At 36.9% G+C, this 10,455-nt stretch overlaps 1 long non-coding RNA gene across 1 annotated transcript; it reads left to right on the top strand.

Annotated features, from left to right (window-relative positions):
• The first annotated feature begins 1,033 nt into the window (after nt 1–1,033).
• Nucleotides 1,034–3,326, top strand: LOC125111592 (uncharacterized). Its single transcript, XR_007130904.1, has 3 exons — nt 1,034–1,367; nt 1,833–2,006; nt 3,174–3,326. It is a non-coding gene; the product is annotated as an uncharacterized LOC125111592 (long non-coding RNA).
• Nucleotides 3,327–10,455: the final 7,129 nt, after the last annotated feature.

Raw genomic sequence — 10,455 nt, forward strand, 5'->3', positions numbered from 1 at the left:
AGAAGCTTGGCTTTAACTGATTTAACCCAACTTTCTGGGCTCTAAAATAATAGGATCCAACCAATGGCACCCAAAGGAATGTAAGGATTAAAAACACTTTCTCTCACAGTTTAATGGAATGAGGGGATTGGACCTACTGTCTAGATCAGGAGATCTCAAACCATACAGAGGAAATCAGAAAGCTGTCATTCATTGCTACTGCAGCCAGTCTCTCTGAGTGTGGTACAGACTCCAAGCCCAGTGAAATCAAGTCTTAAAGGTGACCACTGGAGAGGCAGTGACACTATAGCTCTAAAATTTCTAAGAAAGTTAATTTTTCCTCTACCCACTCAAACAACTATTGACATAATCAGTGCAGTGCTTAGGTATTTCTGCAGTGACAAGGAGTAGAATGAGTATTCTGGAGCCCCAGTTAAGAAAAGATTTGCATGAAAAACAAAAAAAAAAAAACAAAAAAAATGTTTCTAGTAGGCACAAATACTCAAGTGTGCCCACTACCCCAAGCACTGTCTTTCACATCCTCCATCAGCCTCTGAACTTTGTCCCTTCTATCCCTGGAATGAGCCCAGCACAGAGGATAAGTGTTACCTGAAAGGCGACTGCAAGGAAAGGACTCCTCAATCACTTTTCCTGTTATACAGGTCAAGCAGTTCTTATTCCTCGTCCCATGCCTTTCAAAGAACAAACATAGAAGCCCCTTTTCAGTTTTCATTTCTCAGTCTTTTTCCCACCCTGTTCACTCATCTACTTTGTTATTTGAATTAACGTTTTCTTCCTTGCTTGCTTTCCTAGAATGTTTCAACTTCTGTAGGTCTCTTCTCCAGCCTTACCTCCACCAGTTCTTTCCTCCTTGGTCCTAGCCTCTTAGACCTGCCTGCGGCTCCCTTTGCGCCTTTTCTCATTCCTGAGCCCATTCACCTCATCCATTCCCGTCTCAGGCTCTCCAGATTCTCGGGGCGGTTTGCTGGTGAGAAATCTTTGCTGCAGCGAGGACCGGAGTCCCCCGCGCGCAGCCCAGTGGCAGGAGAGGGCGAGGCTGAGAGAAAGGCAGGGCTGTAGCAGAGGGAAACAGCCTGCCCTCCCGAGAGCCTGCAAGAATGCGGCAGGGGGCCGGGGACATGGGGAAATACTAACTCCCCCAGGCCCTGACCCGGGCTTGAGGAAACGACCCGCGGCTGAATTTCTCGCCAAGTGCAGCGGCAAAGCAGAACCGCCTGGAAAGCAAAGAGAAGGACGCTGGGGGTGCCCATCCCCAGAGCAGGACCCTCGGCGGACGAGGGAAGAGAGGCGGGAGTCTGTGAGTGGTGAAGAGGAAAAACCTGTGTCCAGAATTGGCTCAGGAGCGTCGGAGCGACTGAGGCGCTCGGGTGAGCACCCAAGGGGTGAAGCCTGCCGTGCGGTGGGCGAGGGGCGTGTGGAAGGAGTGCCGCGCGCTCGGGTGAGGGACGCAATGGGGGGCGGGGGGGGGGGACCGCTAGGTTCCGGGCTAGCGCAGGCTTAGGGGTGGCGGCGGGCGGGAGCGGCGGAGCGCTGGCGGCGGCCGCGGAGCCAGTGTTTGTGTGTATGTGAGAAAGCGAGGGCAGAGCGCGAGTGCGAGTGAGGCACAGATAGAGCGCATGTCTCATCCCTGCGAGCAGCCACTAGCCGCTCCACCACCATCTTTTGCATGTGCAACATTTGCAGCCGGACAGAAAAACCTCTCCCAGGGCTATGGAGACTGCGGAAAAAATCTGGCAGCTCGGGATGCATTGCTAAAGGGACATAGTCATAATCCTAAACCACCCAAATCTCTCTCCTTTTTTTTTTCCTTTTTTGGTTGTTTTTAATTTTAGCGCCATAGTCTTCAATGTCTCTCTGAACAGCATTTAGGAAGAGTGCGAGAGAAAGAGAGCGCGCGCCAGGGAGAGGAGAAAAGAAGATGAGGATTATTTGCAGACAGATTGTCTTGTTATTTTCTGGATTTTGGGGACTCGCCATGGGAGCCTTTCCGAGCAGCGTGCAAATAGGTAAGTAATGTTCGGGTGGGGTATGTATGTGGGTGGCAGTAGCAGATATCCTAAAGTGAGTTAAATGAGTTGCTGATAGGCAATTTAGGAGAACCTTCTGCGGCTTTCCCCTCTGCTTCTCTCTTCCTTTCTCCCCTTTATGAAAAGACTGCTTCTTTGGTGCAGGTTCAGTTGGAACAGCACATAGCTGCCCACCCATTCGTCCTCAGTCCATACTCCACTAATTTCCACCTTTGGCTCACGTCGCTTAAGTAGGACTGGAATAAGTTTGGGGAGGGGGGGAAACACCTCTATGAGGTTTGACTGCATTTTATCTCATTTTTTTTCTTAGAGCTTGCAAGGATATCGAGTTTGTTAAACCAAAAAACATAACAACACCCCTCACACACACACACTTCCCGTGCTGTACACCGCAGCTTTCTTGCTGTTTTAGAAGGATACTGAGCAAAAAAGCATTTACACCGGAACCCCCTTGCCTTTGATTGCTACCAATTAACCAATTCCAAAGTTAGATTCTTTTCCCGGAACCTTTTCTTCTTTTGTTTTTCTCTTTAATATTTATGCTCTTAATCCTCCCTCTCAACTCTGTATCCACCCTAGGTTCTTCTTGCATTCTCTCCTGTCTTTTAATGGGACGCAGCTATTGAATTTCTTCCAGCTAAGCCCAGCCTCAGACTGCATCATTTCTCGTGGACAGTGCACAAAACGTTTCTAATTAGGCTGAGTCCAAGAGCTGCATAAAACCAAAGTTCAGGTCTCCTTTCCGATTTCCCTGTAACCTGCACGTCACCACATCCCTTCATTTCTGTATTTTAATGTAAATTCTCATTATCCATCTATGAAATGCCCCGAGCTGGCTGATGTAGCAGTGTGCTGGGAATCATGGGGAGGACAAGAGAGAGAAAGGAAAACACAGTAAATGGTGTGTCTCAGAGGTCACTGTGATCATGACACATTGGGACAGGAAAAAGCTGAGCAGTCCTAAAGACTAAAATACTGAGCATATACCTTAGGGACAAAGGTCAGTCTCCCAAGATGTGGCAGTGGGGATAGCTCCTTAATTGTACGTGCTGGTGAATAGCAAGTGGATTTGACAGTGTTTAGGGTGGGTATAGTAACACTTACAAGAGGAAACACTGAATGTGCCTTTCCTACTGTTTTCAATAGGTGGTCTCTTCATCCGAAACACAGATCAGGAATACACTGCTTTTCGATTAGCAATTTTTCTTCATAACACCAGCCCCAATGCGTCAGAAGCTCCTTTTAATTTGGTACCTCATGTGGACAACATAGAGACAGCCAACAGTTTTGCTGTGACAAATGCTTGTAAGTAAAATAAGTTGTGGATAAATGAGAAGAAAGTTAAAATGGGCCAGTATAGTCCCTTTCCTCTGTATTATTATTATTATTTTAGAAAGACATTCAAAATCTCCACAGTTGGCTGGTTGCAGAGCAAATCAGAGTTTAAAAAAAGATTGAGTCTCAAGGATATTTAGCTGGTGTTTCTTGCTCTTCCTTCCTCTCACTCTCCTTCCTTCCTTTCTTCCTTCTTTTTTCTTTTGTTGAAATTAATTGAAGTTCCTTTCTCTTTTAACATTTCAGTATTATTCCTACAACCTGAATGTCAAGTTAGTGAAAACTGTAGTCCAATCTAGTTTTTGATTTGTATTCTTTTGGTTTTTGTTTGGTTTTCACTAAGTGTATGTCTTGCTTTTAAAGAAGGCACATGCTCTCTTTCACTGGTAAAGGCCATGGAAGGTTTGCTAACAGTGAGAAAGAGAGGGGAGCGGTGGTGTGGGGGATATATATTCAAGTCGGTTGGTTGACGCTGCAGATGATCTGGTGATGTCACTTGAGGCTGCCCTGCTCTTATATTCTGGGTTGTAAATGTCTCTTGCTATCAGGTAATGCATATATCCTGTGGATATAACTCCACGAATCCTTACCTTGGTGGCAAATCATGTGAGTCTCCAATCCACCTGAATTCTCAAACCAACCCAGCTGGATCTATTTTCCCTACACAATAAGGTTGAGAATGGATGATCTCACCTAATGCTATAATTAACAGTTCTCCAGAGCTCCCCAGCCAAAATACTATAGAACTAGAACAATATAAAATATAATCAACTGTGTATGAATTTAAAAATCGCTAAAATAGTTCATTCAATAGAGCAGTTAGATTCATTTTCACTCTTGAGGGAAATGTTTGAAATATCTTTTTTATGCGCTATTTTACTACTGCTTAAAATTTATGTTAAGATAATGGTTATAGATTATGTAAGACATTTAAGAATAGTTTCTTTGTAAAATTTTGCACAGCAGTAATAAAATGTCCCATCTGTGCTATATAATATTTTTATTATATCAAGTAGAGTATATTTTAATTTTGAAAGTCCTCTTTGAGTACAAGAAAGTGTGTACTGAACAAACAAGTGAAATTGAAAACAGAGTTTCTATATGTTAGGAGGATATCTATTTCATTAATTATTTTAATTCCTGTATATTTACCATTAGTTCATATAGCAAATAATATGATCATTTTTTCTTAATTTTTAGAATCTAATTATTTATTTTAGAACTTGATTTCATAAGGAGGTTAAAACACGACATTTTTTAAAAAACTGTCACAATTGTATTGACAGAATGCTTTAGTTACTATGAGCACTAATTAAAAGAATCTTGTATTTAATAATAAAATCAATATTGATTATAATGATATTTATATCAGGACAGAGTTATTTTCAAGCAGAAATGCACATAAATCAGAGTTAGCTTGTGGGTAGTCATTTTAGAAAATGTCTCAAGTTATTAATTTCTGTTCCAAGTTTTGGAAGAGATGTCAACATTTCACATAGTTCTAGGTATAAAATATTCTGCTTAGTATATTGCATATTATCAGTTTATTTAAATATCTTTCTCATATCTCTCTTGAGATTCTGTCAAGAAAAATGTTTCTAAATTTAAAAATAATTTATGATTGAAATATATCTGAAGGTACTTTGTCTACAGTAAATTACTATTTAAATATTTATTTTTATTATTAAATTTCAAAGGACTTTCCTAAAGTGGGGCTGTATTAATTTTTACAAACTAAGCTCTTAAGTATTCTAAAGTTTGTATTATGACTTCTAGCTATATAAGCTACAAAGTGCTTCCTCCATATGATTTGTTAATCTCATTCAAGATAATTTTAATATTATTTATGTAATAAAATGTTATATAAAATAAAGTGTTACTGGTAAAGAACCCGTAAACATGAGAAATTGATGAGAAGCGTACACAGAAGGAAAATGTAGAAAAAGGTATACAATATAGGTAATATGCTATTCTTTAACATGTTAGAATTGAGAAAATTTAAGGCCAAGTAAAGCAAGTCTGCTTATTCTGATTCTAAGCGTAACACAATGTTTAATGATAACATGTTTTCTGTAATCATATGTAATTGATTTTGTGTACATGTTTAAACTATTTTAAAAAGCATAATTTGTACATGAGGAAAAACATTTTATAGTAAAGAAAAGAAATTTTTTTGACAAATGGGTATGCTAAATGTCTTCAAGGCAAATCTAAGCAGAATTTGGGGGAAAAAAAATCAATGATCAGAGAGTATGGATCAGGTGATTGGTGTTTGTTAAGTGGACTGACCAAGAGCATGGATACGTGTGATTTTCCAGTCTAATTAAAGGTGAAACCTAAGCAATAAGTATGAGGCAACCTCATATATCAAGCTCTATGCCTTTGGGTACAAAAGGATAAAAATAGTATTCTGGAGAATTAACATGGAATTTATTCCCCACAGTGATACAAACTGGATCTTTAAATTTTTTCATGTTGGATTAAATATAAAGGTATAGTATGTGTCCTGTCAGGTTTATTTATTTTTACGTTTTAGAATTATTTTTATTGAAGTATGGTTGATTTACAATGTGCTAATTTTTGCAGCGATTCAGTTATACTTACATCCTTTTTCATTATGGTTTATTAGAGGACATTGAATACATTCTCTGTGCTATACAGTAGGACCTTGTTTATCCCCTCTGTGTAGAGTAGCTTACATCTGCTAACCTTAGCCTCCCACTCCATCCCTCTCCCAACCCCCTCCTGCTAGGTTTATTTTTAAGTATGATTTTCCTGCAGTGGATCCTTGTACAACTGCAGGATTAAGAGTCTTTGTGAATAAGGGCCACTAAACAGGATATGTTTATTTTATACTTAAAGACAAAAAAGGCAGATTAAGGAATAAAAAGTATTGTTGGTTATCTCTTGGACAGATGTAAATTAATGTTGGTCCTACTGCCTTAAAATTAATTTGGCACTCTAAAAATACTCTGGGCAATCTAAACATTCATTGTGTAGATTTTACATACTGCGTAAGGATAAATCCAATTAAATTAAATTTTGCTTTTGGCATAAATCCCAAATTGCTAAGTGGGGGTGGGGATAATTTTGGTTTCTGTTTTATTTTTTTACAGTATTTGTGTAAGATTAGATAAAAATATTTTTCTCTTTTTAAACTATTCACATTGTTGAAAAATCACACTTTGCTAAGTGTAAAACTGAAATTATAAGAAATACAGATAATATAAAATTGACATATTTCAATAGCAAAGTATATGTATAACAAATAGACCAAGGAGTCAAATTTCAAAACGTAAAATTAAGTGTATATATTTCTTTGTTGTAATCTGTTCAAAGTATGGGGTATGGCAAAATAGACATTTAAAAAATAAATTCATTGTGGATGATGTTCTTTAAGAAAATATACGGTTGACCCAAAATAGCTACTCTTGCAAACAAACTTGCTAGTTAAATTGGTTATGTTCTTTGAAAACATTTAAGACAACCTGAAAGCCGGCAGTGTTCTTATGCTTTTCCAATAAGTAATTAACAAAGATGTTTTGGGTTGGAGGATGATGTATGTTAAATTTGACTAGAAATAATAACCAAAATACTGTCGTATTCTACCACCAATTTTCTAAAAGATAAAAATAGAGATGTTGCAATGATTAATTTAGTGCAGTTATGTTAGAAATCCAATAAAAGAATCAGTCCTTTAAGAAAGCAGTCCCTTTACAGTCTAATCCACAGATGTTCAGTTTCTGCAATGATTCTTTTAAATTTTGGATGGGCAGTAGGAAAATACATAATGAAATAGATCAAGTACTCAGGTATTGTTACTTTGGTGAAATAATAAGCAAATGTTGTGGAACATTACCAACTTTTTTAACTTGGACAGGAAAGATCAATTGGTTAATATTTTTGTTTTATTTTTTTAAAATGTGTTTATCTTACTCTTCTGTCTAAAATCTCCTCTTCAGTGGTTTGAAACAGAATGGATTGGAGAGGTGTAAAACAATAAAAATTAGAATGGATATTATACCCTAGAAATGATGAAAAAAGTTGTTCTTTTTTAAATATTAATTCTGTTTGTGATGGGCTTAGCTATCAACTATAAATATTCAAGTTGAGTGCTACTTGTAAAAGTGGATTGGTATGTAAAATATACCTGTTTAGTTAATCTAAATATGTTGAAAATGTAGCACTATATCCAGTAGGCTTTATAGGCATTTTTGCTTATATAGTAGATATTTAATTCAAACTTGTTGAATTTAACAGTACTAAATAGTACAAACTTTTAGCTCTCTTTCAACAACATGTAAATATTGCACATTTTCCTTTTCAGGGACATGAAGTCCTAAAAAGATATTCTAGGAGTTTATATTGGACAGATATAATAATCTTAAAAAATGCTAAAAATAAAATTCTGGTGGCTTGACCTGCAAAGTTGTTAATGGAAATATGTTGGAATTAAATACTATTTGACTTTTATTTTTAGGAAAATGAGTGATGTGACTCTATTGTGACCATGATTAGGTTTCCTTATTTTGCATTGATAGCAAGATTCTGTGTTGATTTGAAATAATTCTTCAGTTCTATAAAATTCTTTCTCTCTTTTTCTTAATTTTCCATCATGAGATTGATGACAAAGATGAGTCATATTCCTGTGGTTTGCCCCTTTCTTAAAACTTGCACAGTTTGGATTGATGTATTTCAGAATTGTCACAGGATTGAACTTTCATAAAACCATTTGAAAAACTCCCTAATTTTTTTCTTTTGTAGTCTTCCAAGTGTTATTACCAAAGAGGAACATTTTACCTTCTGGCATTGGGAAATATGCATACATCTTATTTACAGAATTTGGTTATAGTTCAGGAATTTAAAATGAAAAATAAATACCATATACCTTACATTTCATTGCAACATAGAGTTTTAAAATTGCTTTTATATGCATGATTTTATTTGACCTTAAACTAGTCTTAGAGTGAGACTGAGAAGATAGTCATTATTTTGCAGTTTTGCAGCTTTGGCTCAAAGAAGTCGCTTGACTTGCCAAAGACCATGTAGCTAATAAGCTGCAGGGCCAGGGGTTGAGCCAGAACTTCTAACTCCTCCCCTAATCAGGATACCATAGGGTGGTAATAGGATACCATATGGTGTGAAAAATACATCTATATTGAGATTACTTGTATTAAGAAAGAAAAAAGAATTGTCATTTTTTTTCTAATATCAACGTTTTGAAGAAAATAGGGCAAGACATTTCTGGGCAGCTTATTCATTAATCAGATGACATTGAGTGATATAGCAAAGACTGAAGTCATATTGTATAATTAATGTGTCCATTCCTTCACTAGATTAGATAATAAATGTATCTATTTATTCATTCAACATATTTATCAAGGGCAACTGTATTTAAGACACTATACTAGAAATGAGGATACAAAAATTTACATTAGTTGTTGCCCTTAAGGGGGGCTATTAATCCAGTGAGAAAGATATACAAGCCAATACAGTAAGAAAAGTATTATGGCAAAGAAACAGAGTGCTATGACGGATTAACACAGTAATGAACAAACATTAAGCTTGGCATGGTGTCCTAGGGGAGCTAGCACTTGATCTGGCCCATGACTCTAGTTGAGTTATTTGAATAATAGAGAGGAAGGAAGGCGCTTTTGGCCAAAGGAGCCTCGAATGACAAGGCACCAAGGTGTGATTGGACCAGGTGTAACTGACCTGCTGAACATGGTTTAGTCTGGCTTTAGTACTGAATATGAGGGGAACGAGAAGTGTGGTGAGGGGTGAAGCTTTGTAGATCCACAGAGGATCTTGTAGCTGTTTTAAGGAGACTCTTTTGAATAAAAAGGGGGACCCATCAGTAATTTAAAAATAACAGTAACATGATCAGATTTATGCTTTACAAAGAACAGGATTATTTCAAGAAGGAGAATGTATTGAAAGGGGACAAAAAGGGAAGAAAAAAAAATCAGTTGAGTCTTAAAGTAATACAATTTAGGATGATGAGTGTGTGAATAAGAGTAGAAACACCAAGGAGAGAGAAAAGTATATAGATCCAAGAATACAGGACTGTTGACAGAACTTAGTGATGAACTGGATGTCTTTGTGGGAGAGTAGAAAGAAAATCTGATAAGTATTAAAGATGATGTCTTCAGTTTCTGGTCTGGACAAATGATTAGATAGTGGTACACACAGAGGAAGGAGAAGATTTGAATGGGAAATGTTAATTTAGTGTGGATATACTGATTTTGAGGATTTTAAGAGACATCCAAGTGCAGGAAAAAGTTGGACATGTTTATCAGGAGCTCTTGGGCTCCATCTAAACTGAAGAGAGACATTTGATAATGGCTGAAGCCATGGACGTGGGTGAAATCATCCAGAGACAGCAAAAGCAATGAAAAGTCTACTGAGGACAAAATCCCAGGAAATAGCAATACTTGAGAGACAGGAAGAGGAAAGGAACCTGAAGGAAATAGGTCAGAGAGTTCAGAGGAAAATGAGGCAATTTCACAGGAGCCAAGAGGTGGGAAGAATTTCAAGTATAGTGATCAACCTTGTCAACAGCTATAGAATTTAAATAATAAGTTGCAAGAATAATTGATCTTTAGCATCAGTCTTTCCTTCTCTTTTCTTTAGAGTGTTCTTTTGTATTTTGACCAGAAGAAATACCTTTATTAATTGCACATGGATTCTATTAATACATATGCTTGTGTATCTTGGCTAGAATATTATTATCTTTTATTTAGAAGTAGGGAGAGTCTTTTTTGGACTTTTGAACCAGATGGGTTTGAATTTGCAAGCTGATAGTGGGTAAGTCACTTAACACTTCTGAGCCTCAGTTTCCTTATCCATTAACATAAAAATTAGGAATTTTATGAGTATTAGAAAAAAGTGGAAAATATTCAGCATATAATTATAACTCAAATTTAGTTGTATTACATTTTATGTATCCTATAGAACTTTTATTTCTGAACCAAAAATGTTAACATTTTAAGAGTTTGTTTATAGTTTGAAAAAGCAATTTATCTTTTAAATAAATACATTTAGTTGATATTTCATAGGAAATTTTTGACCTCTTACTAAGTTGTTAATCAAG

This window comes from Phacochoerus africanus, chromosome 11, assembly GCF_016906955.1.
Source record: "Phacochoerus africanus isolate WHEZ1 chromosome 11, ROS_Pafr_v1, whole genome shotgun sequence".
NCBI lineage: Eukaryota > Metazoa > Chordata > Mammalia > Artiodactyla > Suidae > Phacochoerus > Phacochoerus africanus.